The sequence below is a fragment of the Schistocerca gregaria genome, chromosome 2 (assembly GCF_023897955.1).
Source record: "Schistocerca gregaria isolate iqSchGreg1 chromosome 2, iqSchGreg1.2, whole genome shotgun sequence".
NCBI lineage: Eukaryota > Metazoa > Arthropoda > Insecta > Orthoptera > Acrididae > Schistocerca > Schistocerca gregaria.
This window is the reverse complement of record NC_064921.1, coordinates 870452668-870478275: the sequence shown is the minus strand read 5'-3', so window position 1 is coordinate 870478275 and position 25608 is coordinate 870452668. Positions and strand designations below refer to the sequence as shown.

The 25608-nt window shown below is 55.0% G+C and overlaps 48 non-coding genes across 48 annotated transcripts; 12 read left to right on the top strand and 36 right to left on the bottom strand.

Moving 5' to 3' along the window:
* Positions 1 to 2387: 2387 nt before the first annotated feature.
* On the bottom strand, positions 2388 to 2458 carry Trnag-gcc (transfer RNA glycine (anticodon GCC)). The gene has a single exon. It is a non-coding gene; the product is annotated as a tRNA-Gly (tRNA).
* Positions 2459 to 2808: 350 nt separating this feature from the next.
* Positions 2809 to 2880, top strand: Trnag-ucc (transfer RNA glycine (anticodon UCC)). The gene has a single exon. It is a non-coding gene; the product is annotated as a tRNA-Gly (tRNA).
* Positions 2881 to 3316: 436 nt separating this feature from the next.
* Positions 3317 to 3390, bottom strand: Trnai-aau (transfer RNA isoleucine (anticodon AAU)). Its single transcript has one exon. It is a non-coding gene; the product is annotated as a tRNA-Ile (tRNA).
* Positions 3391 to 3586: 196 nt separating this feature from the next.
* Trnae-uuc (transfer RNA glutamic acid (anticodon UUC)) lies at positions 3587 to 3658 on the bottom strand. Its single transcript has one exon. It is a non-coding gene; the product is annotated as a tRNA-Glu (tRNA).
* A 705-nt stretch (positions 3659 to 4363) lies between these two features.
* Trnag-gcc (transfer RNA glycine (anticodon GCC)) lies at positions 4364 to 4434 on the bottom strand. Its single transcript has one exon. It is a non-coding gene; the product is annotated as a tRNA-Gly (tRNA).
* A 350-nt stretch (positions 4435 to 4784) lies between these two features.
* On the top strand, positions 4785 to 4856 carry Trnag-ucc (transfer RNA glycine (anticodon UCC)). Its single transcript has one exon. It is a non-coding gene; the product is annotated as a tRNA-Gly (tRNA).
* A 436-nt stretch (positions 4857 to 5292) lies between these two features.
* Positions 5293 to 5366, bottom strand: Trnai-aau (transfer RNA isoleucine (anticodon AAU)). Its single transcript has one exon. It is a non-coding gene; the product is annotated as a tRNA-Ile (tRNA).
* A 196-nt stretch (positions 5367 to 5562) lies between these two features.
* Trnae-uuc (transfer RNA glutamic acid (anticodon UUC)) lies at positions 5563 to 5634 on the bottom strand. Its single transcript has one exon. It is a non-coding gene; the product is annotated as a tRNA-Glu (tRNA).
* Positions 5635 to 6339: 705 nt separating this feature from the next.
* Positions 6340 to 6410, bottom strand: Trnag-gcc (transfer RNA glycine (anticodon GCC)). The gene has a single exon. It is a non-coding gene; the product is annotated as a tRNA-Gly (tRNA).
* A 350-nt stretch (positions 6411 to 6760) lies between these two features.
* On the top strand, positions 6761 to 6832 carry Trnag-ucc (transfer RNA glycine (anticodon UCC)). Its single transcript has one exon. It is a non-coding gene; the product is annotated as a tRNA-Gly (tRNA).
* A 436-nt stretch (positions 6833 to 7268) lies between these two features.
* Positions 7269 to 7342, bottom strand: Trnai-aau (transfer RNA isoleucine (anticodon AAU)). The gene has a single exon. It is a non-coding gene; the product is annotated as a tRNA-Ile (tRNA).
* Positions 7343 to 7538: 196 nt separating this feature from the next.
* Trnae-uuc (transfer RNA glutamic acid (anticodon UUC)) lies at positions 7539 to 7610 on the bottom strand. The gene has a single exon. It is a non-coding gene; the product is annotated as a tRNA-Glu (tRNA).
* Positions 7611 to 8315: 705 nt separating this feature from the next.
* Positions 8316 to 8386, bottom strand: Trnag-gcc (transfer RNA glycine (anticodon GCC)). Its single transcript has one exon. It is a non-coding gene; the product is annotated as a tRNA-Gly (tRNA).
* Positions 8387 to 8736: 350 nt separating this feature from the next.
* Trnag-ucc (transfer RNA glycine (anticodon UCC)) lies at positions 8737 to 8808 on the top strand. Its single transcript has one exon. It is a non-coding gene; the product is annotated as a tRNA-Gly (tRNA).
* A 436-nt stretch (positions 8809 to 9244) lies between these two features.
* On the bottom strand, positions 9245 to 9318 carry Trnai-aau (transfer RNA isoleucine (anticodon AAU)). The gene has a single exon. It is a non-coding gene; the product is annotated as a tRNA-Ile (tRNA).
* Positions 9319 to 9514: 196 nt separating this feature from the next.
* Positions 9515 to 9586, bottom strand: Trnae-uuc (transfer RNA glutamic acid (anticodon UUC)). The gene has a single exon. It is a non-coding gene; the product is annotated as a tRNA-Glu (tRNA).
* Positions 9587 to 10291: 705 nt separating this feature from the next.
* Trnag-gcc (transfer RNA glycine (anticodon GCC)) lies at positions 10292 to 10362 on the bottom strand. The gene has a single exon. It is a non-coding gene; the product is annotated as a tRNA-Gly (tRNA).
* A 350-nt stretch (positions 10363 to 10712) lies between these two features.
* On the top strand, positions 10713 to 10784 carry Trnag-ucc (transfer RNA glycine (anticodon UCC)). The gene has a single exon. It is a non-coding gene; the product is annotated as a tRNA-Gly (tRNA).
* A 436-nt stretch (positions 10785 to 11220) lies between these two features.
* On the bottom strand, positions 11221 to 11294 carry Trnai-aau (transfer RNA isoleucine (anticodon AAU)). The gene has a single exon. It is a non-coding gene; the product is annotated as a tRNA-Ile (tRNA).
* Positions 11295 to 11490: 196 nt separating this feature from the next.
* On the bottom strand, positions 11491 to 11562 carry Trnae-uuc (transfer RNA glutamic acid (anticodon UUC)). The gene has a single exon. It is a non-coding gene; the product is annotated as a tRNA-Glu (tRNA).
* Positions 11563 to 12267: 705 nt separating this feature from the next.
* On the bottom strand, positions 12268 to 12338 carry Trnag-gcc (transfer RNA glycine (anticodon GCC)). Its single transcript has one exon. It is a non-coding gene; the product is annotated as a tRNA-Gly (tRNA).
* A 350-nt stretch (positions 12339 to 12688) lies between these two features.
* Trnag-ucc (transfer RNA glycine (anticodon UCC)) lies at positions 12689 to 12760 on the top strand. The gene has a single exon. It is a non-coding gene; the product is annotated as a tRNA-Gly (tRNA).
* A 456-nt stretch (positions 12761 to 13216) lies between these two features.
* Trnai-aau (transfer RNA isoleucine (anticodon AAU)) lies at positions 13217 to 13290 on the bottom strand. The gene has a single exon. It is a non-coding gene; the product is annotated as a tRNA-Ile (tRNA).
* Positions 13291 to 13486: 196 nt separating this feature from the next.
* Trnae-uuc (transfer RNA glutamic acid (anticodon UUC)) lies at positions 13487 to 13558 on the bottom strand. Its single transcript has one exon. It is a non-coding gene; the product is annotated as a tRNA-Glu (tRNA).
* A 705-nt stretch (positions 13559 to 14263) lies between these two features.
* Positions 14264 to 14334, bottom strand: Trnag-gcc (transfer RNA glycine (anticodon GCC)). Its single transcript has one exon. It is a non-coding gene; the product is annotated as a tRNA-Gly (tRNA).
* A 350-nt stretch (positions 14335 to 14684) lies between these two features.
* On the top strand, positions 14685 to 14756 carry Trnag-ucc (transfer RNA glycine (anticodon UCC)). Its single transcript has one exon. It is a non-coding gene; the product is annotated as a tRNA-Gly (tRNA).
* Positions 14757 to 15192: 436 nt separating this feature from the next.
* Trnai-aau (transfer RNA isoleucine (anticodon AAU)) lies at positions 15193 to 15266 on the bottom strand. The gene has a single exon. It is a non-coding gene; the product is annotated as a tRNA-Ile (tRNA).
* Positions 15267 to 15462: 196 nt separating this feature from the next.
* On the bottom strand, positions 15463 to 15534 carry Trnae-uuc (transfer RNA glutamic acid (anticodon UUC)). The gene has a single exon. It is a non-coding gene; the product is annotated as a tRNA-Glu (tRNA).
* A 705-nt stretch (positions 15535 to 16239) lies between these two features.
* Positions 16240 to 16310, bottom strand: Trnag-gcc (transfer RNA glycine (anticodon GCC)). Its single transcript has one exon. It is a non-coding gene; the product is annotated as a tRNA-Gly (tRNA).
* A 350-nt stretch (positions 16311 to 16660) lies between these two features.
* Trnag-ucc (transfer RNA glycine (anticodon UCC)) lies at positions 16661 to 16732 on the top strand. The gene has a single exon. It is a non-coding gene; the product is annotated as a tRNA-Gly (tRNA).
* Positions 16733 to 17168: 436 nt separating this feature from the next.
* On the bottom strand, positions 17169 to 17242 carry Trnai-aau (transfer RNA isoleucine (anticodon AAU)). The gene has a single exon. It is a non-coding gene; the product is annotated as a tRNA-Ile (tRNA).
* Positions 17243 to 17438: 196 nt separating this feature from the next.
* Trnae-uuc (transfer RNA glutamic acid (anticodon UUC)) lies at positions 17439 to 17510 on the bottom strand. Its single transcript has one exon. It is a non-coding gene; the product is annotated as a tRNA-Glu (tRNA).
* Positions 17511 to 18215: 705 nt separating this feature from the next.
* Trnag-gcc (transfer RNA glycine (anticodon GCC)) lies at positions 18216 to 18286 on the bottom strand. The gene has a single exon. It is a non-coding gene; the product is annotated as a tRNA-Gly (tRNA).
* Positions 18287 to 18636: 350 nt separating this feature from the next.
* On the top strand, positions 18637 to 18708 carry Trnag-ucc (transfer RNA glycine (anticodon UCC)). Its single transcript has one exon. It is a non-coding gene; the product is annotated as a tRNA-Gly (tRNA).
* A 436-nt stretch (positions 18709 to 19144) lies between these two features.
* Positions 19145 to 19218, bottom strand: Trnai-aau (transfer RNA isoleucine (anticodon AAU)). Its single transcript has one exon. It is a non-coding gene; the product is annotated as a tRNA-Ile (tRNA).
* Positions 19219 to 19414: 196 nt separating this feature from the next.
* Positions 19415 to 19486, bottom strand: Trnae-uuc (transfer RNA glutamic acid (anticodon UUC)). Its single transcript has one exon. It is a non-coding gene; the product is annotated as a tRNA-Glu (tRNA).
* Positions 19487 to 20191: 705 nt separating this feature from the next.
* On the bottom strand, positions 20192 to 20262 carry Trnag-gcc (transfer RNA glycine (anticodon GCC)). The gene has a single exon. It is a non-coding gene; the product is annotated as a tRNA-Gly (tRNA).
* Positions 20263 to 20612: 350 nt separating this feature from the next.
* Trnag-ucc (transfer RNA glycine (anticodon UCC)) lies at positions 20613 to 20684 on the top strand. Its single transcript has one exon. It is a non-coding gene; the product is annotated as a tRNA-Gly (tRNA).
* A 436-nt stretch (positions 20685 to 21120) lies between these two features.
* Positions 21121 to 21194, bottom strand: Trnai-aau (transfer RNA isoleucine (anticodon AAU)). Its single transcript has one exon. It is a non-coding gene; the product is annotated as a tRNA-Ile (tRNA).
* Positions 21195 to 21390: 196 nt separating this feature from the next.
* On the bottom strand, positions 21391 to 21462 carry Trnae-uuc (transfer RNA glutamic acid (anticodon UUC)). Its single transcript has one exon. It is a non-coding gene; the product is annotated as a tRNA-Glu (tRNA).
* A 705-nt stretch (positions 21463 to 22167) lies between these two features.
* Trnag-gcc (transfer RNA glycine (anticodon GCC)) lies at positions 22168 to 22238 on the bottom strand. Its single transcript has one exon. It is a non-coding gene; the product is annotated as a tRNA-Gly (tRNA).
* A 350-nt stretch (positions 22239 to 22588) lies between these two features.
* Positions 22589 to 22660, top strand: Trnag-ucc (transfer RNA glycine (anticodon UCC)). The gene has a single exon. It is a non-coding gene; the product is annotated as a tRNA-Gly (tRNA).
* A 436-nt stretch (positions 22661 to 23096) lies between these two features.
* Positions 23097 to 23170, bottom strand: Trnai-aau (transfer RNA isoleucine (anticodon AAU)). The gene has a single exon. It is a non-coding gene; the product is annotated as a tRNA-Ile (tRNA).
* Positions 23171 to 23366: 196 nt separating this feature from the next.
* On the bottom strand, positions 23367 to 23438 carry Trnae-uuc (transfer RNA glutamic acid (anticodon UUC)). The gene has a single exon. It is a non-coding gene; the product is annotated as a tRNA-Glu (tRNA).
* A 705-nt stretch (positions 23439 to 24143) lies between these two features.
* On the bottom strand, positions 24144 to 24214 carry Trnag-gcc (transfer RNA glycine (anticodon GCC)). The gene has a single exon. It is a non-coding gene; the product is annotated as a tRNA-Gly (tRNA).
* A 350-nt stretch (positions 24215 to 24564) lies between these two features.
* Trnag-ucc (transfer RNA glycine (anticodon UCC)) lies at positions 24565 to 24636 on the top strand. The gene has a single exon. It is a non-coding gene; the product is annotated as a tRNA-Gly (tRNA).
* A 436-nt stretch (positions 24637 to 25072) lies between these two features.
* Trnai-aau (transfer RNA isoleucine (anticodon AAU)) lies at positions 25073 to 25146 on the bottom strand. Its single transcript has one exon. It is a non-coding gene; the product is annotated as a tRNA-Ile (tRNA).
* Positions 25147 to 25342: 196 nt separating this feature from the next.
* On the bottom strand, positions 25343 to 25414 carry Trnae-uuc (transfer RNA glutamic acid (anticodon UUC)). Its single transcript has one exon. It is a non-coding gene; the product is annotated as a tRNA-Glu (tRNA).
* Positions 25415 to 25608: the final 194 nt, after the last annotated feature.

The following is a 25608-nucleotide window of genomic DNA, read 5'->3' as shown; positions in this document are numbered from 1 at the left end:
CGAGTTTGAGGGAACTGCGGATTTTATTTATATTTAATGTACCAATTTTATACGCCTGCTGATCAGTCATTCACGCTCTTACGAGAGTAAGAAGGAATCGGCGCCGTTTTAAAAGAAGTCAGAGTCCTCTTCTTTGTTTGCCTGCCGTGGATCCAGTAACTTATCATCATATGCCGGTTCTATTGCCGTAGAAGGCTGTTCGGGAAATCGGGAAGTGACTGGAATATCAGTTGCATCAGCGTCCATGTGTTCGACCTCTGGTTCCGCCGCCCAGTCTATAGTGCTGGGGTTCTTGGACGCAAGAGGATGATGTTGTCGTTGTTCTTTTAAACAATGATCAACATCGTCACTGCACATGGGAGACACCTGGCCGGTAGCATCGCGAGAGGGCTCAGTTAGCGTGATTGCACGATCTTCATCCCGCAGGTGTGCAGAAGTTAGCGCCTGTTGTCGGGAGGATTCTGGTGATTTTGCACTGACTTTGTCCATGATTTGCTGCACCTTTCCCCGCAACGACGCCGCCGCCTCTTCCGCACCCTGGCGGGCGATTCTGCGTTTCTTGTTCTTCCGCGGGGATTTAGCAGGTGGACAACGCTCATCGGAATCCGAGATTTCATGGTGGGGTTGTGGGGAACGACATTCAGCAGTCACAGTCCTGACCTGCGTCTCTGAGGAGGTGGAATTTTGTTCTGTTGACAGAGTCGGGGGCTGCGCTACGGAATCAACCACGTCACTCACACTCAGGTGTTGCTCTTGTCGCTCAGAAATGTCAACAAGTTGCTCGGCCGTTGGAGGAAGGGTTGGTTGGGGGCGAATGTCTACTTCGGTATCCATGGGCAGTTGGTCGGTCGGTTGGCCGCGAGCCACCGAAGCGTAAGTGGTGGACAAAATAGTCATCTCCGCGGACTTCACCGCTTCACCTGTCGGCAGCTGCACAACACGTCTTTGAATACATTCAGAACGAATATGACCTGGAGAATTGCAAGCTGCACACGTTCGTGGTTGACCATCATAAATTACGATACCTCGATAACCGCAAACGTTAATGTAAGACGGAATATGTCGTAATAAGTCCACCTTCAACTGCCTGACACCGTTCAAAACCGGATATTTGTGAGCACCGGACCATTTTTCTGCAAAATTACTGAGGACCTTCCCAAAGGGTGCAATAACAAGATTGATCGCATCTGTAGGAACTTCAAAGGGTAGCTCAAAAATTCGAATTGTTCGAATACCAAGTCCCACATGATCGACAGTAACTTCGCCAATATTTCCATCACTGTGTTTAAACTTAAGCTTACCACCGGTATTATTGACAACTCGTTCGCATAACTCAGGGTTTTTCAGCTTCAAGTACATCACACTACTCACAATTGACAAGTGAAAACCAACAGTATCTTCAAACGGAACTTGAACAACTTCCTCTAACCAATCCTCAATTTCGAAAGATTTAGGTCGAGCAAAACGTCGATCAAAGGTAAATTTCAGAGTGTCCTTTCTACTAAGTTGAGCCATTACTGCATTTTCGAACGTTGACAGAATATCTAACTACTGCGAAGCGCCGGCGAAAACGCACAGACTTACACAGCGGATGTAAACAAAGCCAGCCGCAGAGCGAAGCACAGCACGACGAACCGCTCGCCACCGCCGCTGCAGGCAGACTGCCACTAGACCACACCGGATGTGGGCGTTTCTTCGACGGCTCGGACGGTCGCTTGTCGCATTTCGTGCCGAGTCCCGCGTCGGCGCCCTTCTCTCTTTGCGAGCATACTGACTGGCAAGGCGAGCACCTCAAACGTCTCAGAGCAATGCTTTTGGCTTCATGCTCTGCTGGGAGAAGAGGAAAAGGGAAGCTGTAAGTAGCAAAAGTAGGAAGTAAACATTTTCCCGCTGAAGCGTTGTGGATAACAAACAAGAAATACGTTGGGGCCCTAGCAACAGCACCACCACCGGTCACAGGAAATTAAATCGAGGATCGAACTCACGACCTTAAGATTACGAGACTTAGGCGCTGCCTACTGCGCTACCGAGGTAGCGGCGACCCGTACCCAATGTTGGACGCAGAGACACTGTACTTCCTGGATAACGTGTTCTGTTTGCTACACGTGCATTGCCGGCCCTGTTGATTGCGGTGTTGCTGCAGCTTTTGCAGCGATAGGCAGCACTCCTTGACGTTGAAGTTCGGTGTCTCGGAGGCACCTGGACACAGCAACTTGCGAGTCGAGGCCGACGCTAGTCTGCAGAACATGATGCGATCGTCCTAGTGGGGACCCGAAAGTGATGCGTTCTCGGTTCTTCTCAAGGGAATCCAGCTATACATTCTTATGGATCGTGCATGTCAAGCGCGTAAGCCACACGGCAGCATTATCGCGGGAAAAGCAAAATGATGCATCGGCCGGGAATCGAACCCGGGCCGCCCGCGTGGCAGGCGAGCATTCTACCACTGAACCACCGATGCTCGGGCCAGTAGTAACTTCACGCTGCTTCCCGAGCAGATGTCTCAAGGGAAAGTGGGACTGCCGTCAAGCGCCGTAGCATCCTGTCGAGAAGATGCTGCAGACGCTGAACCCAGCACTGCACTGCACTGCTCTGCTTAAAAACGCCGCCAGAACGCGGTCCTCTGCGTACTCTTGCGTCGCCGGCACCGACTCTTGCCAAAGGATGCGAAATGTGCGCGGATACGCTGTCCGAATGCGTCTGGATGTGCTCCCCTAGCCCACCTCGAAATGCGCCTGCCAGGTACCTCACCTTCGGCCGCTGCCGACAGGCGGGAGGCCGACACGGTGCGGCGCCGGGGCGCTCGCTTGTGCGGTGGTGGTGTAATGGTCAGCATAGTTGCCTTCCAAGCAGTTGATCCGGGTTCGATTCCCGGCCACCGCAGCAGGCTTTTAATTTCGCGTATGAGTACTTTTGCCACGCGCCCTTAAATTAATGTTTTTTTCTCCCTGTTCCTCGCTGCACACCAGCCCCTAGTGTGTCTCGACTTGTCTCGACTTTGCTCGGCTGACGCGAGAGCTGACGCTCTCAAATCGGCCTATATCAAAACGACAAGCACGAGAAACGACTGAGAGAGGTAAGGGGAAGCGAGGCAATGGACACACAGCACGCCCCTTCATGTCACGGTGGCGTCTCCCTGACCGAATCGGACTGTAGCTCCGAAAACAAAGGAGAAAGAAACAGAGGAAGTAAAACTGCCAACAGTACCCTGTGTTCGGATGCGCTCACGCGCCCGAGTACTGGCAAGGGTGATGATCTTTTGGTGATCACACTGGCCAGCTGAAATCGGCGCTGCCTTTTCGTAGTTGTAAAAGCGAAGTGGCCCGTGGGGGGATCGAACCCATGACCTTCGCGTTATTAGCACGACGCTCTAACCAACTGAGCTAACGGGCCTCGACAGATTGTTGCTCAGCCCTACGCTGGAAACGTGTGGCATGAAACCATACACCATTTCTATGGCCGTCGTGTGTCTGCTTCCCTCGTCTATATTCTGCCGACTGTCACGAAACAGTAGCTATATTGCTAGCAGGACGGGAAACGGCAGCTCGGACAGCTCAAACTTGTCACGATTCGTGTGGAAAAAATTCCGTTCCGGTACCGGGAATCGAACCCGGGCCTCCTGGGTGAAAGCCAGGTATCCTAGCCACTAGACCACACCGGATGTGGGCGTTTCTTCGACGGCTCGGACGGTCGCTTGTCGCATTTCGTGCCGAGTCCCGCGTCGGCGCCCTTCTCTCTTTGCGAGCATACTGACTGGCAAGGCGAGCACCTCAAACGTCTCAGAGCAATGCTTTTGGCTTCATGCTCTGCTGGGAGAAGAGGAAAAGGGAAGCTGTAAGTAGCAAAAGTAGGAAGTAAACATTTTCCCGCTGAAGCGTTGTGGATAACAAACAAGAAATACGTTGGGGCCCTAGCAACAGCACCACCACCGGTCACAGGAAATTAAATCGAGGATCGAACTCACGACCTTAAGATTACGAGACTTAGGCGCTGCCTACTGCGCTACCGAGGTAGCGGCGACCCGTACCCAATGTTGGACGCAGAGACACTGTACTTCCTGGATAACGTGTTCTGTTTGCTACACGTGCATTGCCGGCCCTGTTGATTGCGGTGTTGCTGCAGCTTTTGCAGCGATAGGCAGCACTCCTTGACGTTGAAGTTCGGTGTCTCGGAGGCACCTGGACACAGCAACTTGCGAGTCGAGGCCGACGCTAGTCTGCAGAACATGATGCGATCGTCCTAGTGGGGACCCGAAAGTGATGCGTTCTCGGTTCTTCTCAAGGGAATCCAGCTATACATTCTTATGGATCGTGCATGTCAAGCGCGTAAGCCACACGGCAGCATTATCGCGGGAAAAGCAAAATGATGCATCGGCCGGGAATCGAACCCGGGCCGCCCGCGTGGCAGGCGAGCATTCTACCACTGAACCACCGATGCTCGGGCCAGTAGTAACTTCACGCTGCTTCCCGAGCAGATGTCTCAAGGGAAAGTGGGACTGCCGTCAAGCGCCGTAGCATCCTGTCGAGAAGATGCTGCAGACGCTGAACCCAGCACTGCACTGCACTGCTCTGCTTAAAAACGCCGCCAGAACGCGGTCCTCTGCGTACTCTTGCGTCGCCGGCACCGACTCTTGCCAAAGGATGCGAAATGTGCGCGGATACGCTGTCCGAATGCGTCTGGATGTGCTCCCCTAGCCCACCTCGAAATGCGCCTGCCAGGTACCTCACCTTCGGCCGCTGCCGACAGGCGGGAGGCCGACACGGTGCGGCGCCGGGGCGCTCGCTTGTGCGGTGGTGGTGTAATGGTCAGCATAGTTGCCTTCCAAGCAGTTGATCCGGGTTCGATTCCCGGCCACCGCAGCAGGCTTTTAATTTCGCGTATGAGTACTTTTGCCACGCGCCCTTAAATTAATGTTTTTTTCTCCCTGTTCCTCGCTGCACACCAGCCCCTAGTGTGTCTCGACTTGTCTCGACTTTGCTCGGCTGACGCGAGAGCTGACGCTCTCAAATCGGCCTATATCAAAACGACAAGCACGAGAAACGACTGAGAGAGGTAAGGGGAAGCGAGGCAATGGACACACAGCACGCCCCTTCATGTCACGGTGGCGTCTCCCTGACCGAATCGGACTGTAGCTCCGAAAACAAAGGAGAAAGAAACAGAGGAAGTAAAACTGCCAACAGTACCCTGTGTTCGGATGCGCTCACGCGCCCGAGTACTGGCAAGGGTGATGATCTTTTGGTGATCACACTGGCCAGCTGAAATCGGCGCTGCCTTTTCGTAGTTGTAAAAGCGAAGTGGCCCGTGGGGGGATCGAACCCATGACCTTCGCGTTATTAGCACGACGCTCTAACCAACTGAGCTAACGGGCCTCGACAGATTGTTGCTCAGCCCTACGCTGGAAACGTGTGGCATGAAACCATACACCATTTCTATGGCCGTCGTGTGTCTGCTTCCCTCGTCTATATTCTGCCGACTGTCACGAAACAGTAGCTATATTGCTAGCAGGACGGGAAACGGCAGCTCGGACAGCTCAAACTTGTCACGATTCGTGTGGAAAAAATTCCGTTCCGGTACCGGGAATCGAACCCGGGCCTCCTGGGTGAAAGCCAGGTATCCTAGCCACTAGACCACACCGGATGTGGGCGTTTCTTCGACGGCTCGGACGGTCGCTTGTCGCATTTCGTGCCGAGTCCCGCGTCGGCGCCCTTCTCTCTTTGCGAGCATACTGACTGGCAAGGCGAGCACCTCAAACGTCTCAGAGCAATGCTTTTGGCTTCATGCTCTGCTGGGAGAAGAGGAAAAGGGAAGCTGTAAGTAGCAAAAGTAGGAAGTAAACATTTTCCCGCTGAAGCGTTGTGGATAACAAACAAGAAATACGTTGGGGCCCTAGCAACAGCACCACCACCGGTCACAGGAAATTAAATCGAGGATCGAACTCACGACCTTAAGATTACGAGACTTAGGCGCTGCCTACTGCGCTACCGAGGTAGCGGCGACCCGTACCCAATGTTGGACGCAGAGACACTGTACTTCCTGGATAACGTGTTCTGTTTGCTACACGTGCATTGCCGGCCCTGTTGATTGCGGTGTTGCTGCAGCTTTTGCAGCGATAGGCAGCACTCCTTGACGTTGAAGTTCGGTGTCTCGGAGGCACCTGGACACAGCAACTTGCGAGTCGAGGCCGACGCTAGTCTGCAGAACATGATGCGATCGTCCTAGTGGGGACCCGAAAGTGATGCGTTCTCGGTTCTTCTCAAGGGAATCCAGCTATACATTCTTATGGATCGTGCATGTCAAGCGCGTAAGCCACACGGCAGCATTATCGCGGGAAAAGCAAAATGATGCATCGGCCGGGAATCGAACCCGGGCCGCCCGCGTGGCAGGCGAGCATTCTACCACTGAACCACCGATGCTCGGGCCAGTAGTAACTTCACGCTGCTTCCCGAGCAGATGTCTCAAGGGAAAGTGGGACTGCCGTCAAGCGCCGTAGCATCCTGTCGAGAAGATGCTGCAGACGCTGAACCCAGCACTGCACTGCACTGCTCTGCTTAAAAACGCCGCCAGAACGCGGTCCTCTGCGTACTCTTGCGTCGCCGGCACCGACTCTTGCCAAAGGATGCGAAATGTGCGCGGATACGCTGTCCGAATGCGTCTGGATGTGCTCCCCTAGCCCACCTCGAAATGCGCCTGCCAGGTACCTCACCTTCGGCCGCTGCCGACAGGCGGGAGGCCGACACGGTGCGGCGCCGGGGCGCTCGCTTGTGCGGTGGTGGTGTAATGGTCAGCATAGTTGCCTTCCAAGCAGTTGATCCGGGTTCGATTCCCGGCCACCGCAGCAGGCTTTTAATTTCGCGTATGAGTACTTTTGCCACGCGCCCTTAAATTAATGTTTTTTTCTCCCTGTTCCTCGCTGCACACCAGCCCCTAGTGTGTCTCGACTTGTCTCGACTTTGCTCGGCTGACGCGAGAGCTGACGCTCTCAAATCGGCCTATATCAAAACGACAAGCACGAGAAACGACTGAGAGAGGTAAGGGGAAGCGAGGCAATGGACACACAGCACGCCCCTTCATGTCACGGTGGCGTCTCCCTGACCGAATCGGACTGTAGCTCCGAAAACAAAGGAGAAAGAAACAGAGGAAGTAAAACTGCCAACAGTACCCTGTGTTCGGATGCGCTCACGCGCCCGAGTACTGGCAAGGGTGATGATCTTTTGGTGATCACACTGGCCAGCTGAAATCGGCGCTGCCTTTTCGTAGTTGTAAAAGCGAAGTGGCCCGTGGGGGGATCGAACCCATGACCTTCGCGTTATTAGCACGACGCTCTAACCAACTGAGCTAACGGGCCTCGACAGATTGTTGCTCAGCCCTACGCTGGAAACGTGTGGCATGAAACCATACACCATTTCTATGGCCGTCATGTGTCTGCTTCCCTCGTCTATATTCTGCCGACTGTCACGAAACAGTAGCTATATTGCTAGCAGGACGGGAAACGGCAGCTCGGACAGCTCAAACTTGTCACGATTCGTGTGGAAAAAATTCCGTTCCGGTACCGGGAATCGAACCCGGGCCTCCTGGGTGAAAGCCAGGTATCCTAGCCACTAGACCACACCGGATGTGGGCGTTTCTTCGACGGCTCGGACGGTCGCTTGTCGCATTTCGTGCCGAGTCCCGCGTCGGCGCCCTTCTCTCTTTGCGAGCATACTGACTGGCAAGGCGAGCACCTCAAACGTCTCAGAGCAATGCTTTTGGCTTCATGCTCTGCTGGGAGAAGAGGAAAAGGGAAGCTGTAAGTAGCAAAAGTAGGAAGTAAACATTTTCCCGCTGAAGCGTTGTGGATAACAAACAAGAAATACGTTGGGGCCCTAGCAGCAGCACCACCACCGGTCACAGGAAATTAAATCGAGGATCGAACTCACGACCTTAAGATTACGAGACTTAGGCGCTGCCTACTGCGCTACCGAGGTAGCGGCGACCCGTACCCAATGTTGGACGCAGAGACACTGTACTTCCTGGATAACGTGTTCTGTTTGCTACACGTGCATTGCCGGCCCTGTTGATTGCGGTGTTGCTGCAGCTTTTGCAGCGATAGGCAGCACTCCTTGACGTTGAAGTTCGGTGTCTCGGAGGCACCTGGACACAGCAACTTGCGAGTCGAGGCCGACGCTAGTCTGCAGAACATGATGCGATCGTCCTAGTGGGGACCCGAAAGTGATGCGTTCTCGGTTCTTCTCAAGGGAATCCAGCTATACATTCTTATGGATCGTGCATGTCAAGCGCGTAAGCCACACGGCAGCATTATCGCGGGAAAAGCAAAATGATGCATCGGCCGGGAATCGAACCCGGGCCGCCCGCGTGGCAGGCGAGCATTCTACCACTGAACCACCGATGCTCGGGCCAGTAGTAACTTCACGCTGCTTCCCGAGCAGATGTCTCAAGGGAAAGTGGGACTGCCGTCAAGCGCCGTAGCATCCTGTCGAGAAGATGCTGCAGACGCTGAACCCAGCACTGCACTGCACTGCTCTGCTTAAAAACGCCGCCAGAACGCGGTCCTCTGCGTACTCTTGCGTCGCCGGCACCGACTCTTGCCAAAGGATGCGAAATGTGCGCGGATACGCTGTCCGAATGCGTCTGGATGTGCTCCCCTAGCCCACCTCGAAATGCGCCTGCCAGGTACCTCACCTTCGGCCGCTGCCGACAGGCGGGAGGCCGACACGGTGCGGCGCCGGGGCGCTCGCTTGTGCGGTGGTGGTGTAATGGTCAGCATAGTTGCCTTCCAAGCAGTTGATCCGGGTTCGATTCCCGGCCACCGCAGCAGGCTTTTAATTTCGCGTATGAGTACTTTTGCCACGCGCCCTTAAATTAATGTTTTTTTCTCCCTGTTCCTCGCTGCACACCAGCCCCTAGTGTGTCTCGACTTGTCTCGACTTTGCTCGGCTGACGCGAGAGCTGACGCTCTCAAATCGGCCTATATCAAAACGACAAGCACGAGAAACGACTGAGAGAGGTAAGGGGAAGCGAGGCAATGGACACACAGCACGCCCCTTCATGTCACGGTGGCGTCTCCCTGACCGAATCGGACTGTAGCTCCGAAAACAAAGGAGAAAGAAACAGAGGAAGTAAAACTGCCAACAGTACCCTGTGTTCGGATGCGCTCACGCGCCCGAGTACTGGCAAGGGTGATGATCTTTTGGTGATCACACTGGCCAGCTGAAATCGGCGCTGCCTTTTCGTAGTTGTAAAAGCGAAGTGGCCCGTGGGGGGATCGAACCCATGACCTTCGCGTTATTAGCACGACGCTCTAACCAACTGAGCTAACGGGCCTCGACAGATTGTTGCTCAGCCCTACGCTGGAAACGTGTGGCATGAAACCATACACCATTTCTATGGCCGTCGTGTGTCTGCTTCCCTCGTCTATATTCTGCCGACTGTCACGAAACAGTAGCTATATTGCTAGCAGGACGGGAAACGGCAGCTCGGACAGCTCAAACTTGTCACGATTCGTGTGGAAAAAATTCCGTTCCGGTACCGGGAATCGAACCCGGGCCTCCTGGGTGAAAGCCAGGTATCCTAGCCACTAGACCACACCGGATGTGGGCGTTTCTTCGACGGCTCGGACGGTCGCTTGTCGCATTTCGTGCCGAGTCCCGCGTCGGCGCCCTTCTCTCTTTGCGAGCATACTGACTGGCAAGGCGAGCACCTCAAACGTCTCAGAGCAATGCTTTTGGCTTCATGCTCTGCTGGGAGAAGAGGAAAAGGGAAGCTGTAAGTAGCAAAAGTAGGAAGTAAACATTTTCCCGCTGAAGCGTTGTGGATAACAAACAAGAAATACGTTGGGGCCCTAGCAACAGCACCACCACCGGTCACAGGAAATTAAATCGAGGATCGAACTCACGACCTTAAGATTACGAGACTTAGGCGCTGCCTACTGCGCTACCGAGGTAGCGGCGACCCGTACCCAATGTTGGACGCAGAGACACTGTACTTCCTGGATAACGTGTTCTGTTTGCTACACGTGCATTGCCGGCCCTGTTGATTGCGGTGTTGCTGCAGCTTTTGCAGCGATAGGCAGCACTCCTTGACGTTGAAGTTCGGTGTCTCGGAGGCACCTGGACACAGCAACTTGCGAGTCGAGGCCGACGCTAGTCTGCAGAACATGATGCGATCGTCCTAGTGGGGACCCGAAAGTGATGCGTTCTCGGTTCTTCTCAAGGGAATCCAGCTATACATTCTTATGGATCGTGCATGTCAAGCGCGTAAGCCACACGGCAGCATTATCGCGGGAAAAGCAAAATGATGCATCGGCCGGGAATCGAACCCGGGCCGCCCGCGTGGCAGGCGAGCATTCTACCACTGAACCACCGATGCTCGGGCCAGTAGTAACTTCACGCTGCTTCCCGAGCAGATGTCTCAAGGGAAAGTGGGACTGCCGTCAAGCGCCGTAGCATCCTGTCGAGAAGATGCTGCAGACGCTGAACCCAGCACTGCACTGCACTGCTCTGCTTAAAAACGCCGCCAGAACGCGGTCCTCTGCGTACTCTTGCGTCGCCGGCACCGACTCTTGCCAAAGGATGCGAAATGTGCGCGGATACGCTGTCCGAATGCGTCTGGATGTGCTCCCCTAGCCCACCTCGAAATGCGCCTGCCAGGTACCTCACCTTCGGCCGCTGCCGACAGGCGGGAGGCCGACACGGTGCGGCGCCGGGGCGCTCGCTTGTGCGGTGGTGGTGTAATGGTCAGCATAGTTGCCTTCCAAGCAGTTGATCCGGGTTCGATTCCCGGCCACCGCAGCAGGCTTTTAATTTCGCGTATGAGTACTTTTGCCACGCGCCCTTAAATTAATGTTTTTTTCTCCCTGTTCCTCGCTGCACACCAGCCCCTAGTGTGTCTCGACTTGTCTCGACTTTGCTCGGCTGACGCGAGAGCTGACGCTCTCAAATCGGCCTATATCAAAACGACAAGCACGAGAAACGACTGAGAGAGGTAAGGGGAAGCGAGGCAATGGACACACAGCACGCCCCTTCATGTCACGGTGGCGTCTCCCTGACCGAATCGGACTGTAGCTCCGAAAACAAAGGAGAAAGAAACAGAGGAAGTAAAACTGCCAACAGTACCCTGTGTTCGGATGCGCTCACGCGCCCGAGTACTGGCAAGGGTGATGATCTTTTGGTGATCACACTGGCCAGCTGAAATCGGCGCTGCCTTTTCGTAGTTGTAAAAGCGAAGTGGCCCGTGGGGGGATCGAACCCATGACCTTCGCGTTATTAGCACGACGCTCTAACCAACTGAGCTAACGGGCCTCGACAGATTGTTGCTCAGCCCTACGCTGGAAACGTGTGGCATGAAACCATACACCATTTCTATGGCCGTCGTGTGTCTGCTTCCCTCGTCTATATTCTGCCGACTGTCACGAAACAGTAGCTATATTGCTAGCAGGACGGGAAACGGCAGCTCGGACAGCTCAAACTTGTCACGATTCGTGTGGAAAAAATTCCGTTCCGGTACCGGGAATCGAACCCGGGCCTCCTGGGTGAAAGCCAGGTATCCTAGCCACTAGACCACACCGGATGTGGGCGTTTCTTCGACGGCTCGGACGGTCGCTTGTCGCATTTCGTGCCGAGTCCCGCGTCGGCGCCCTTCTCTCTTTGCGAGCATACTGACTGGCAAGGCGAGCACCTCAAACGTCTCAGAGCAATGCTTTTGGCTTCATGCTCTGCTGGGAGAAGAGGAAAAGGGAAGCTGTAAGTAGCAAAAGTAGGAAGTAAACATTTTCCCGCTGAAGCGTTGTGGATAACAAACAAGAAATACGTTGGGGCCCTAGCAACAGCACCACCACCGGTCACAGGAAATTAAATCGAGGATCGAACTCACGACCTTAAGATTACGAGACTTAGGCGCTGCCTACTGCGCTACCGAGGTAGCGGCGACCCGTACCCAATGTTGGACGCAGAGACACTGTACTTCCTGGATAACGTGTTCTGTTTGCTACACGTGCATTGCCGGCCCTGTTGATTGCGGTGTTGCTGCAGCTTTTGCAGCGATAGGCAGCACTCCTTGACGTTGAAGTTCGGTGTCTCGGAGGCACCTGGACACAGCAACTTGCGAGTCGAGGCCGACGCTAGTCTGCAGAACATGATGCGATCGTCCTAGTGGGGACCCGAAAGTGATGCGTTCTCGGTTCTTCTCAAGGGAATCCAGCTATACATTCTTATGGATCGTGCATGTCAAGCGCGTAAGCCACACGGCAGCATTATCGCGGGAAAAGCAAAATGATGCATCGGCCGGGAATCGAACCCGGGCCGCCCGCGTGGCAGGCGAGCATTCTACCACTGAACCACCGATGCTCGGGCCAGTAGTAACTTCACGCTGCTTCCCGAGCAGATGTCTCAAGGGAAAGTGGGACTGCCGTCAAGCGCCGTAGCATCCTGTCGAGAAGATGCTGCAGACGCTGAACCCAGCACTGCACTGCACTGCTCTGCTTAAAAACGCCGCCAGAACGCGGTCCTCTGCGTACTCTTGCGTCGCCGGCACCGACTCTTGCCAAAGGATGCGAAATGTGCGCGGATACGCTGTCCGAATGCGTCTGGATGTGCTCCCCTAGCCCACCTCGAAATGCGCCTGCCAGGTACCTCACCTTCGGCCGCTGCCGACAGGCGGGAGGCCGACACGGTGCGGCGCCGGGGCGCTCGCTTGTGCGGTGGTGGTGTAATGGTCAGCATAGTTGCCTTCCAAGCAGTTGATCCGGGTTCGATTCCCGGCCACCGCAGCAGGCTTTTAATTTCGCGTATGAGTACTTTTGCCACGCGCCCTTAAATTAATGTTTTTTTCTCCCTGTTCCTCGCTGCACACCAGCCCCTAGTGTGTCTCGACTTGTCTCGACTTGTCTCGACTTGTCTCGACTTTGCTCGGCTGACGCGAGAGCTGACGCTCTCAAATCGGCCTATATCAAAACGACAAGCACGAGAAACGACTGAGAGAGGTAAGGGGAAGCGAGGCAATGGACACACAGCACGCCCCTTCATGTCACGGTGGCGTCTCCCTGACCGAATCGGACTGTAGCTCCGAAAACAAAGGAGAAAGAAACAGAGGAAGTAAAACTGCCAACAGTACCCTGTGTTCGGATGCGCTCACGCGCCCGAGTACTGGCAAGGGTGATGATCTTTTGGTGATCACACTGGCCAGCTGAAATCGGCGCTGCCTTTTCGTAGTTGTAAAAGCGAAGTGGCCCGTGGGGGGATCGAACCCATGACCTTCGCGTTATTAGCACGACGCTCTAACCAACTGAGCTAACGGGCCTCGACAGATTGTTGCTCAGCCCTACGCTGGAAACGTGTGGCATGAAACCATACACCATTTCTATGGCCGTCGTGTGTCTGCTTCCCTCGTCTATATTCTGCCGACTGTCACGAAACAGTAGCTATATTGCTAGCAGGACGGGAAACGGCAGCTCGGACAGCTCAAACTTGTCACGATTCGTGTGGAAAAAATTCCGTTCCGGTACCGGGAATCGAACCCGGGCCTCCTGGGTGAAAGCCAGGTATCCTAGCCACTAGACCACACCGGATGTGGGCGTTTCTTCGACGGCTCGGACGGTCGCTTGTCGCATTTCGTGCCGAGTCCCGCGTCGGCGCCCTTCTCTCTTTGCGAGCATACTGACTGGCAAGGCGAGCACCTCAAACGTCTCAGAGCAATGCTTTTGGCTTCATGCTCTGCTGGGAGAAGAGGAAAAGGGAAGCTGTAAGTAGCAAAAGTAGGAAGTAAACATTTTCCCGCTGAAGCGTTGTGGATAACAAACAAGAAATACGTTGGGGCCCTAGCAACAGCACCACCACCGGTCACAGGAAATTAAATCGAGGATCGAACTCACGACCTTAAGATTACGAGACTTAGGCGCTGCCTACTGCGCTACCGAGGTAGCGGCGACCCGTACCCAATGTTGGACGCAGAGACACTGTACTTCCTGGATAACGTGTTCTGTTTGCTACACGTGCATTGCCGGCCCTGTTGATTGCGGTGTTGCTGCAGCTTTTGCAGCGATAGGCAGCACTCCTTGACGTTGAAGTTCGGTGTCTCGGAGGCACCTGGACACAGCAACTTGCGAGTCGAGGCCGACGCTAGTCTGCAGAACATGATGCGATCGTCCTAGTGGGGACCCGAAAGTGATGCGTTCTCGGTTCTTCTCAAGGGAATCCAGCTATACATTCTTATGGATCGTGCATGTCAAGCGCGTAAGCCACACGGCAGCATTATCGCGGGAAAAGCAAAATGATGCATCGGCCGGGAATCGAACCCGGGCCGCCCGCGTGGCAGGCGAGCATTCTACCACTGAACCACCGATGCTCGGGCCAGTAGTAACTTCACGCTGCTTCCCGAGCAGATGTCTCAAGGGAAAGTGGGACTGCCGTCAAGCGCCGTAGCATCCTGTCGAGAAGATGCTGCAGACGCTGAACCCAGCACTGCACTGCACTGCTCTGCTTAAAAACGCCGCCAGAACGCGGTCCTCTGCGTACTCTTGCGTCGCCGGCACCGACTCTTGCCAAAGGATGCGAAATGTGCGCGGATACGCTGTCCGAATGCGTCTGGATGTGCTCCCCTAGCCCACCTCGAAATGCGCCTGCCAGGTACCTCACCTTCGGCCGCTGCCGACAGGCGGGAGGCCGACACGGTGCGGCGCCGGGGCGCTCGCTTGTGCGGTGGTGGTGTAATGGTCAGCATAGTTGCCTTCCAAGCAGTTGATCCGGGTTCGATTCCCGGCCACCGCAGCAGGCTTTTAATTTCGCGTATGAGTACTTTTGCCACGCGCCCTTAAATTAATGTTTTTTTCTCCCTGTTCCTCGCTGCACACCAGCCCCTAGTGTGTCTCGACTTGTCTCGACTTTGCTCGGCTGACGCGAGAGCTGACGCTCTCAAATCGGCCTATATCAAAACGACAAGCACGAGAAACGACTGAGAGAGGTAAGGGGAAGCGAGGCAATGGACACACAGCACGCCCCTTCATGTCACGGTGGCGTCTCCCTGACCGAATCGGACTGTAGCTCCGAAAACAAAGGAGAAAGAAACAGAGGAAGTAAAACTGCCAACAGTACCCTGTGTTCGGATGCGCTCACGCGCCCGAGTACTGGCAAGGGTGATGATCTTTTGGTGATCACACTGGCCAGCTGAAATCGGCGCTGCCTTTTCGTAGTTGTAAAAGCGAAGTGGCCCGTGGGGGGATCGAACCCATGACCTTCGCGTTATTAGCACGACGCTCTAACCAACTGAGCTAACGGGCCTCGACAGATTGTTGCTCAGCCCTACGCTGGAAACGTGTGGCATGAAACCATACACCATTTCTATGGCCGTCGTGTGTCTGCTTCCCTCGTCTATATTCTGCCGACTGTCACGAAACAGTAGCTATATTGCTAGCAGGACGGGAAACGGCAGCTCGGACAGCTCAAACTTGTCACGATTCGTGTGGAAAAAATTCCGTTCCGGTACCGGGAATCGAACCCGGGCCTCCTGGGTGAAAGCCAGGTATCCTAGCCACTAGACCACACCGGATGTGGGCGTTTCTTCGACGGCTCGGACGGTCGCTTGTCGCATTTCGTGCCGAGTCCCGCGTCGGCGCCCTTCTCTCTTTGCGAGCATACTGACTGGCAAGGCGAGCACCTCAAACGTCTCAGAGCAATGCTTTTGGCTTCATGCTCTGCTGGGAGAAGAGGAAAAGGGAAGCTGTAAGTAGCAAAAGTAGGAAGTAAACATTTTCCCGCTGAAGCGTTGTGGATAACAAACAAGAAATACGTTGGGGCCCTAGCAACAGCACCACCACCGGTCACAGGAAATTAAATCGAGGATCGAACTCACGACCTTAAGATTACGAGACTTAGGCGCTGCCTACTGCGCTACCGAGGTAGCGGCGACCCGTACCCAATGTTGGACGCAGAGACACTGTACTTCCTGGATAACGTGTTCTGTTTGCTACACGTGCATTGCCGGCCCTGTTGATTGCGGTGTTGCTGCAGCTTTTGCAGCGATAGGCAGCACTCCTTGACGTTGAAGTTCGGTGTCTCGGAGGCACCTGGACACAGCAACTTGCGAGTCGAGGCCGACGCTAGTCTGCAGAACATGATGCGATCGTCCTAGTGGGGACCCGAAAGTGATGCGTTCTCGGTTCTTCTCAAGGGAATCCAGCTATACATTCTTATGGATCGTGCATGTCAAGCGCGTAAGCCACACGGCAGCATTATCGCGGGAAAAGCAAAATGATGCATCGGCCGGGAATCGAACCCGGGCCGCCCGCGTGGCAGGCGAGCATTCTACCACTGAACCACCGATGCTCGGGCCAGTAGTAACTTCACGCTGCTTCCCGAGCAGATGTCTCAAGGGAAAGTGGGACTGCCGTCAAGCGCCGTAGCATCCTGTCGAGAAGATGCTGCAGACGCTGAACCCAGCACTGCACTGCACTGCTCTGCTTAAAAACGCCGCCAGAACGCGGTCCTCTGCGTACTCTTGCGTCGCCGGCACCGACTCTTGCCAAAGGATGCGAAATGTGCGCGGATACGCTGTCCGAATGCGTCTGGATGTGCTCCCCTAGCCCACCTCGAAATGCGCCTGCCAGGTACCTCACCTTCGGCCGCTGCCGACAGGCGGGAGGCCGACACGGTGCGGCGCCGGGGCGCTCGCTTGTGCGGTGGTGGTGTAATGGTCAGCATAGTTGCCTTCCAAGCAGTTGATCCGGGTTCGATTCCCGGCCACCGCAGCAGGCTTTTAATTTCGCGTATGAGTACTTTTGCCACGCGCCCTTAAATTAATGTTTTTTTCTCCCTGTTCCTCGCTGCACACCAGCCCCTAGTGTGTCTCGACTTGTCTCGACTTTGCTCGGCTGACGCGAGAGCTGACGCTCTCAAATCGGCCTATATCAAAACGACAAGCACGAGAAACGACTGAGAGAGGTAAGGGGAAGCGAGGCAATGGACACACAGCACGCCCCTTCATGTCACGGTGGCGTCTCCCTGACCGAATCGGACTGTAGCTCCGAAAACAAAGGAGAAAGAAACAGAGGAAGTAAAACTGCCAACAGTACCCTGTGTTCGGATGCGCTCACGCGCCCGAGTACTGGCAAGGGTGATGATCTTTTGGTGATCACACTGGCCAGCTGAAATCGGCGCTGCCTTTTCGTAGTTGTAAAAGCGAAGTGGCCCGTGGGGGGATCGAACCCACGACCTTCGCGTTATTAGCACGACGCTCTAACCAACTGAGCTAACGGGCCTCGACAGATTGTTGCTCAGCCCTACGCTGGAAACGTGTGGCATGAAACCATACACCATTTCTATGGCCGTCGTGTGTCTGCTTCCCTCGTCTATATTCTGCCGACTGTCACGAAACAGTAGCTATATTGCTAGCAGGACGGGAAACGGCAGCTCGGACAGCTCAAACTTGTCACGATTCGTGTGGAAAAAATTCCGTTCCGGTACCGGGAATCGAACCCGGGCCTCCTGGGTGAAAGCCAGGTATCCTAGCCACTAGACCACACCGGATGTGGGCGTTTCTTCGACGGCTCGGACGGTCGCTTGTCGCATTTCGTGCCGAGTCCCGCGTCGGCGCCCTTCTCTCTTTGCGAGCATACTGACTGGCAAGGCGAGCACCTCAAACGTCTCAGAGCAATGCTTTTGGCTTCATGCTCTGCTGGGAGAAGAGGAAAAGGGAAGCTGTAAGTAGCAAAAGTAGGAAGTAAACATTTTCCCGCTGAAGCGTTGTGGATAACAAACAAGAAATACGTTGGGGCCCTAGCAACAGCACCACCACCGGTCACAGGAAATTAAATCGAGGATCGAACTCACGACCTTAAGATTACGAGACTTAGGCGCTGCCTACTGCGCTACCGAGGTAGCGGCGACCCGTACCCAATGTTGGACGCAGAGACACTGTACTTCCTGGATAACGTGTTCTGTTTGCTACACGTGCATTGCCGGCCCTGTTGATTGCGGTGTTGCTGCAGCTTTTGCAGCGATAGGCAGCACTCCTTGACGTTGAAGTTCGGTGTCTCGGAGGCACCTGGACACAGCAACTTGCGAGTCGAGGCCGACGCTAGTCTGCAGAACATGATGCGATCGTCCTAGTGGGGACCCGAAAGTGATGCGTTCTCGGTTCTTCTCAAGGGAATCCAGCTATACATTCTTATGGATCGTGCATGTCAAGCGCGTAAGCCACACGGCAGCATTATCGCGGGAAAAGCAAAATGATGCATCGGCCGGGAATCGAACCCGGGCCGCCCGCGTGGCAGGCGAGCATTCTACCACTGAACCACCGATGCTCGGGCCAGTAGTAACTTCACGCTGCTTCCCGAGCAGATGTCTCAAGGGAAAGTGGGACTGCCGTCAAGCGCCGTAGCATCCTGTCGAGAAGATGCTGCAGACGCTGAACCCAGCACTGCACTGCACTGCTCTGCTTAAAAACGCCGCCAGAACGCGGTCCTCTGCGTACTCTTGCGTCGCCGGCACCGACTCTTGCCAAAGGATGCGAAATGTGCGCGGATACGCTGTCCGAATGCGTCTGGATGTGCTCCCCTAGCCCACCTCGAAATGCGCCTGCCAGGTACCTCACCTTCGGCCGCTGCCGACAGGCGGGAGGCCGACACGGTGCGGCGCCGGGGCGCTCGCTTGTGCGGTGGTGGTGTAATGGTCAGCATAGTTGCCTTCCAAGCAGTTGATCCGGGTTCGATTCCCGGCCACCGCAGCAGGCTTTTAATTTCGCGTATGAGTACTTTTGCCACGCGCCCTTAAATTAATGTTTTTTTCTCCCTGTTCCTCGCTGCACACCAGCCCCTAGTGTGTCTCGACTTGTCTCGACTTTGCTCGGCTGACGCGAGAGCTGACGCTCTCAAATCGGCCTATATCAAAACGACAAGCACGAGAAACGACTGAGAGAGGTAAGGGGAAGCGAGGCAATGGACACACAGCACGCCCCTTCATGTCACGGTGGCGTCTCCCTGACCGAATCGGACTGTAGCTCCGAAAACAAAGGAGAAAGAAACAGAGGAAGTAAAACTGCCAACAGTACCCTGTGTTCGGATGCGCTCACGCGCCCGAGTACTGGCAAGGGTGATGATCTTTTGGTGATCACACTGGCCAGCTGAAATCGGCGCTGCCTTTTCGTAGTTGTAAAAGCGAAGTGGCCCGTGGGGGGATCGAACCCACGACCTTCGCGTTATTAGCACGACGCTCTAACCAACTGAGCTAACGGGCCTCGACAGATTGTTGCTCAGCCCTACGCTGGAAACGTGTGGCATGAAACCATACACCATTTCTATGGCCGTCGTGTGTCTGCTTCCCTCGTCTATATTCTGCCGACTGTCACGAAACAGTAGCTATATTGCTAGCAGGACGGGAAACGGCAGCTCGGACAGCTCAAACTTGTCACGATTCGTGTGGAAAAAATTCCGTTCCGGTACCGGGAATCGAACCCGGGCCTCCTGGGTGAAAGCCAGGTATCCTAGCCACTAGACCACACCGGATGTGGGCGTTTCTTCGACGGCTCGGACGGTCGCTTGTCGCATTTCGTGCCGAGTCCCGCGTCGGCGCCCTTCTCTCTTTGCGAGCATACTGACTGGCAAGGCGAGCACCTCAAACGTCTCAGAGCAATGCTTTTGGCTTCATGCTCTGCTGGGAGAAGAGGAAAAGGGAAGCTGTAAGTAGCAAAAGTAGGAAGTAAACATTTTCCCGCTGAAGCGTTGTGGATAACAAACAAGAAATACGTTGGGGCCCTAGCAACAGCACCACCACCGGTCACAGGAAATTAAATCGAGGATCGAACTCACGACCTTAAGATTACGAGACTTAGGCGCTGCCTACTGCGCTACCGAGGTAGCGGCGACCCGTACCCAATGTTGGACGCAGAGACACTGTACTTCCTGGATAACGTGTTCTGTTTGCTACACGTGCATTGCCGGCCCTGTTGATTGCGGTGTTGCTGCAGCTTTTGCAGCGATAGGCAGCACTCCTTGACGTTGAAGTTCGGTGTCTCGGAGGCACCTGGACACAGCAACTTGCGAGTCGAGGCCGACGCTAGTCTGCAGAACATGATGCGATCGTCCTAGTGGGGACCCGAAAGTGATGCGTTCTCGGTTCTTCTCAAGGGAATCCAGCTATACATTCTTATGGATCGTGCATGTCAAGCGCGTAAGCCACACGGCAGCATTATCGCGGGAAAAGCAAAATGATGCATCGGCCGGGAATCGAACCCGGGCCGCCCGCGTGGCAGGCGAGCATTCTACCACTGAACCACCGATGCTCGGGCCAGTAGTAACTTCACGCTGCTTCCCGAGCAGATGTCTCAAGGGAAAGTGGGACTGCCGTCAAGCGCCGTAGCATCCTGTCGAGAAGATGCTGCAGACGCTGAACCCAGCACTGCACTGCACTGCTCTGCTTAAAAACGCCGCCAGAACGCGGTCCTCTGCGTACTCTTGCGTCGCCGGCACCGACTCTTGCCAAAGGATGCGAAATGTGCGCGGATACGCTGTCCGAATGCGTCTGGATGTGCTCCCCTAGCCCACCTCGAAATGCGCCTGCCAGGTACCTCACCTTCGGCCGCTGCCGACAGGCGGGAGGCCGACACGGTGCGGCGCCGGGGCGCTCGCTTGTGCGGTGGTGGTGTAATGGTCAGCATAGTTGCCTTCCAAGCAGTTGATCCGGGTTCGATTCCCGGCCACCGCAGCAGGCTTTTAATTTCGCGTATGAGTACTTTTGCCACGCGCCCTTAAATTAATGTTTTTTTCTCCCTGTTCCTCGCTGCACACCAGCCCCTAGTGTGTCTCGACTTGTCTCGACTTTGCTCGGCTGACGCGAGAGCTGACGCTCTCAAATCGGCCTATATCAAAACGACAAGCACGAGAAACGACTGAGAGAGGTAAGGGGAAGCGAGGCAATGGACACACAGCACGCCCCTTCATGTCACGGTGGCGTCTCCCTGACCGAATCGGACTGTAGCTCCGAAAACAAAGGAGAAAGAAACAGAGGAAGTAAAACTGCCAACAGTACCCTGTGTTCGGATGCGCTCACGCGCCCGAGTACTGGCAAGGGTGATGATCTTTTGGTGATCACACTGGCCAGCTGAAATCGGCGCTGCCTTTTCGTAGTTGTAAAAGCGAAGTGGCCCGTGGGGGGATCGAACCCACGACCTTCGCGTTATTAGCACGACGCTCTAACCAACTGAGCTAACGGGCCTCGACAGATTGTTGCTCAGCCCTACGCTGGAAACGTGTGGCATGAAACCATACACCATTTCTATGGCCGTCGTGTGTCTGCTTCCCTCGTCTATATTCTGCCGACTGTCACGAAACAGTAGCTATATTGCTAGCAGGACGGGAAACGGCAGCTCGGACAGCTCAAACTTGTCACGATTCGTGTGGAAAAAATTCCGTTCCGGTACCGGGAATCGAACCCGGGCCTCCTGGGTGAAAGCCAGGTATCCTAGCCACTAGACCACACCGGATGTGGGCGTTTCTTCGACGGCTCGGACGGTCGCTTGTCGCATTTCGTGCCGAGTCCCGCGTCGGCGCCCTTCTCTCTTTGCGAGCATACTGACTGGCAAGGCGAGCACCTCAAACGTCTCAGAGCAATGCTTTTGGCTTCATGCTCTGCTGGGAGAAGAGGAAAAGGGAAGCTGTAAGTAGCAAAAGTAGGAAGTAAACATTTTCCCGCTGAAGCGTTGTGGATAACAAACAAGAAATACGTTGGGGCCCTAGCAACAGCACCACCACCGGTCACAGGAAATTAAATCGAGGATCGAACTCACGACCTTAAGATTACGAGACTTAGGCGCTGCCTACTGCGCTACCGAGGTAGCGGCGACCCGTACCCAATGTTGGACGCAGAGACACTGTACTTCCTGGATAACGTGTTCTGTTTGCTACACGTGCATTGCCGGCCCTGTTGATTGCGGTGTTGCTGCAGCTTTTGCAGCGATAGGCAGCACTCCTTGACGTTGAAGTTCGGTGTCTCGGAGGCACCTGGACACAGCAACTTGCGAGTCGAGGCCGACGCTAGTCTGCAGAACATGATGCGATCGTCCTAGTGGGGACCCGAAAGTGATGCGTTCTCGGTTCTTCTCAAGGGAATCCAGCTATACATTCTTATGGATCGTGCATGTCAAGCGCGTAAGCCACACGGCAGCATTATCGCGGGAAAAGCAAAATGATGCATCGGCCGGGAATCGAACCCGGGCCGCCCGCGTGGCAGGCGAGCATTCTACCACTGAACCACCGATGCTCGGGCCAGTAGTAACTTCACGCTGCTTCCCGAGCAGATGTCTCAAGGGAAAGTGGGACTGCCGTCAAGCGCCGTAGCATCCTGTCGAGAAGATGCTGCAGACGCTGAACCCAGCACTGCACTGCACTGCTCTGCTTAAAAACGCCGCCAGAACGCGGTCCTCTGCGTACTCTTGCGTCGCCGGCACCGACTCTTGCCAAAGGATGCGAAATGTGCGCGGATACGCTGTCCGAATGCGTCTGGATGTGCTCCCCTAGCCCACCTCGAAATGCGCCTGCCAGGTACCTCACCTTCGGCCGCTGCCGACAGGCGGGAGGCCGACACGGTGCGGCGCCGGGGCGCTCGCTTGTGCGGTGGTGGTGTAATGGTCAGCATAGTTGCCTTCCAAGCAGTTGATCCGGGTTCGATTCCCGGCCACCGCAGCAGGCTTTTAATTTCGCGTATGAGTACTTTTGCCACGCGCCCTTAAATTAATGTTTTTTTCTCCCTGTTCCTCGCTGCACACCAGCCCCTAGTGTGTCTCGACTTGTCTCGACTTTGCTCGGCTGACGCGAGAGCTGACGCTCTCAAATCGGCCTATATCAAAACGACAAGCACGAGAAACGACTGAGAGAGGTAAGGGGAAGCGAGGCAATGGACACACAGCACGCCCCTTCATGTCACGGTGGCGTCTCCCTGACCGAATCGGACTGTAGCTCCGAAAACAAAGGAGAAAGAAACAGAGGAAGTAAAACTGCCAACAGTACCCTGTGTTCGGATGCGCTCACGCGCCCGAGTACTGGCAAGGGTGATGATCTTTTGGTGATCACACTGGCCAGCTGAAATCGGCGCTGCCTTTTCGTAGTTGTAAAAGCGAAGTGGCCCGTGGGGGGATCGAACCCATGACCTTCGCGTTATTAGCACGACGCTCTAACCAACTGAGCTAACGGGCCTCGACAGATTGTTGCTCAGCCCTACGCTGGAAACGTGTGGCATGAAACCATACACCATTTCTATGGCCGTCGTGTGTCTGCTTCCCTCGTCTATATTCTGCCGACTGTCACGAAACAGTAGCTATATTGCTAGCAGGACGGGAAACGGCAGCTCGGACAGCTCAAACTTGTCACGATTCGTGTGGAAAAAATTCCGTTCCGGTACCGGGAATCGAACCCGGGCCTCCTGGGTGAAAGCCAGGTATCCTAGCCACTAGACCACACCGGATGTGGGCGTTTCTTCGACGGCTCGGACGGTCGCTTGTCGCATTTCGTGCCGAGTCCCGCGTCGGCGCCCTTCTCTCTTTGCGAGCATACTGACTGGCAAGGCGAGCACCTCAAACGTCTCAGAGCAATGCTTTTGGCTTCATGCTCTGCTGGGAGAAGAGGAAAAGGGAAGCTGTAAGTAGCAAAAGTAGGAAGTAAACATTTTCCCGCTGAAGCGTTGTGGATAACAAACAAGAAATACGTTGGGGCCCTAGCAACAGCACCACCACCGGTCACAGGAAATTAAATCGAGGATCGAACTCACGACCTTAAGATTACGAGACTTAGGCGCTGCCTACTGCGCTACCGAGGTAGTGGCGACCCGTACCCAATGTTGGACGCAGAGACACTGTACTTCCTGGATAACGTGTTCTGTTTGCTACACGTGCATTGCCGGCCCTGTTGATTGCGGTGTTGCTGCAGCTTTTGCAGCGATAGGCAGCACTCCTTGACGTTGAAGTTCGGTGTCTCGGAGGCACCTGGACACAGCAACTTGCGAGTCGAGGCCGACGCTAGTCTGCAGAACATGATGCGATCGTCCTAGTGGGGACCCGAAAGTGATGCGTTCTCGGTTCTTCTCAAGGGAATCCAGCTATACATTCTTATGGATCGTGCATGTCAAGCGCGTAAGCCACACGGCAGCATTATCGCGGGAAAAGCAAAATGATGCATCGGCCGGGAATCGAACCCGGGCCGCCCGCGTGGCAGGCGAGCATTCTACCACTGAACCACCGATGCTCGGGCCAGTAGTAACTTCACGCTGCTTCCCGAGCAGATGTCTCAAGGGAAAGTGGGACTGCCGTCAAGCGCCGTAGCATCCTGTCGAGAAGATGCTGCAGACGCTGAACCCAGCACTGCACTGCACTGCTCTGCTTAAAAACGCCGCCAGAACGCGGTCCTCTGCGTACTCTTGCGTCGCCGGCACCGACTCTTGCCAAAGGATGCGAAATGTGCGCGGATACGCTGTCCGAATGCGTCTGGATGTGCTCCCCTAGCCCACCTCGAAATGCGCCTGCCAGGTACCTCACCTTCGGCCGCTGCCGACAGGCGGGAGGCCGACACGGTGCGGCGCCGGGGCGCTCGCTTGTGCGGTGGTGGTGTAATGGTCAGCATAGTTGCCTTCCAAGCAGTTGATCCGGGTTCGATTCCCGGCCACCGCAGCAGGCTTTTAATTTCGCGTATGAGTACTTTTGCCACGCGCCCTTAAATTAATGTTTTTTTCTCCCTGTTCCTCGCTGCACACCAGCCCCTAGTGTGTCTCGACTTGTCTCGACTTTGCTCGGCTGACGCGAGAGCTGACGCTCTCAAATCGGCCTATATCAAAACGACAAGCACGAGAAACGACTGAGAGAGGTAAGGGGAAGCGAGGCAATGGACACACAGCACGCCCCTTCATGTCACGGTGGCGTCTCCCTGACCGAATCGGACTGTAGCTCCGAAAACAAAGGAGAAAGAAACAGAGGAAGTAAAACTGCCAACAGTACCCTGTGTTCGGATGCGCTCACGCGCCCGAGTACTGGCAAGGGTGATGATCTTTTGGTGATCACACTGGCCAGCTGAAATCGGCGCTGCCTTTTCGTAGTTGTAAAAGCGAAGTGGCCCGTGGGGGGATCGAACCCATGACCTTCGCGTTATTAGCACGACGCTCTAACCAACTGAGCTAACGGGCCTCGACAGATTGTTGCTCAGCCCTACGCTGGAAACGTGTGGCATGAAACCATACACCATTTCTATGGCCGTCGTGTGTCTGCTTCCCTCGTCTATATTCTGCCGACTGTCACGAAACAGTAGCTATATTGCTAGCAGGACGGGAAACGGCAGCTCGGACAGCTCAAACTTGTCACGATTCGTGTGGAAAAAATTCCGTTCCGGTACCGGGAATCGAACCCGGGCCTCCTGGGTGAAAGCCAGGTATCCTAGCCACTAGACCACACCGGATGTGGGCGTTTCTTCGACGGCTCGGACGGTCGCTTGTCGCATTTCGTGCCGAGTCCCGCGTCGGCGCCCTTCTCTCTTTGCGAGCATACTGACTGGCAAGGCGAGCACCTCAAACGTCTCAGAGCAATGCTTTTGGCTTCATGCTCTGCTGGGAGAAGAGGAAAAGGGAAGCTGTAAGTAGCAAAAGTAGGAAG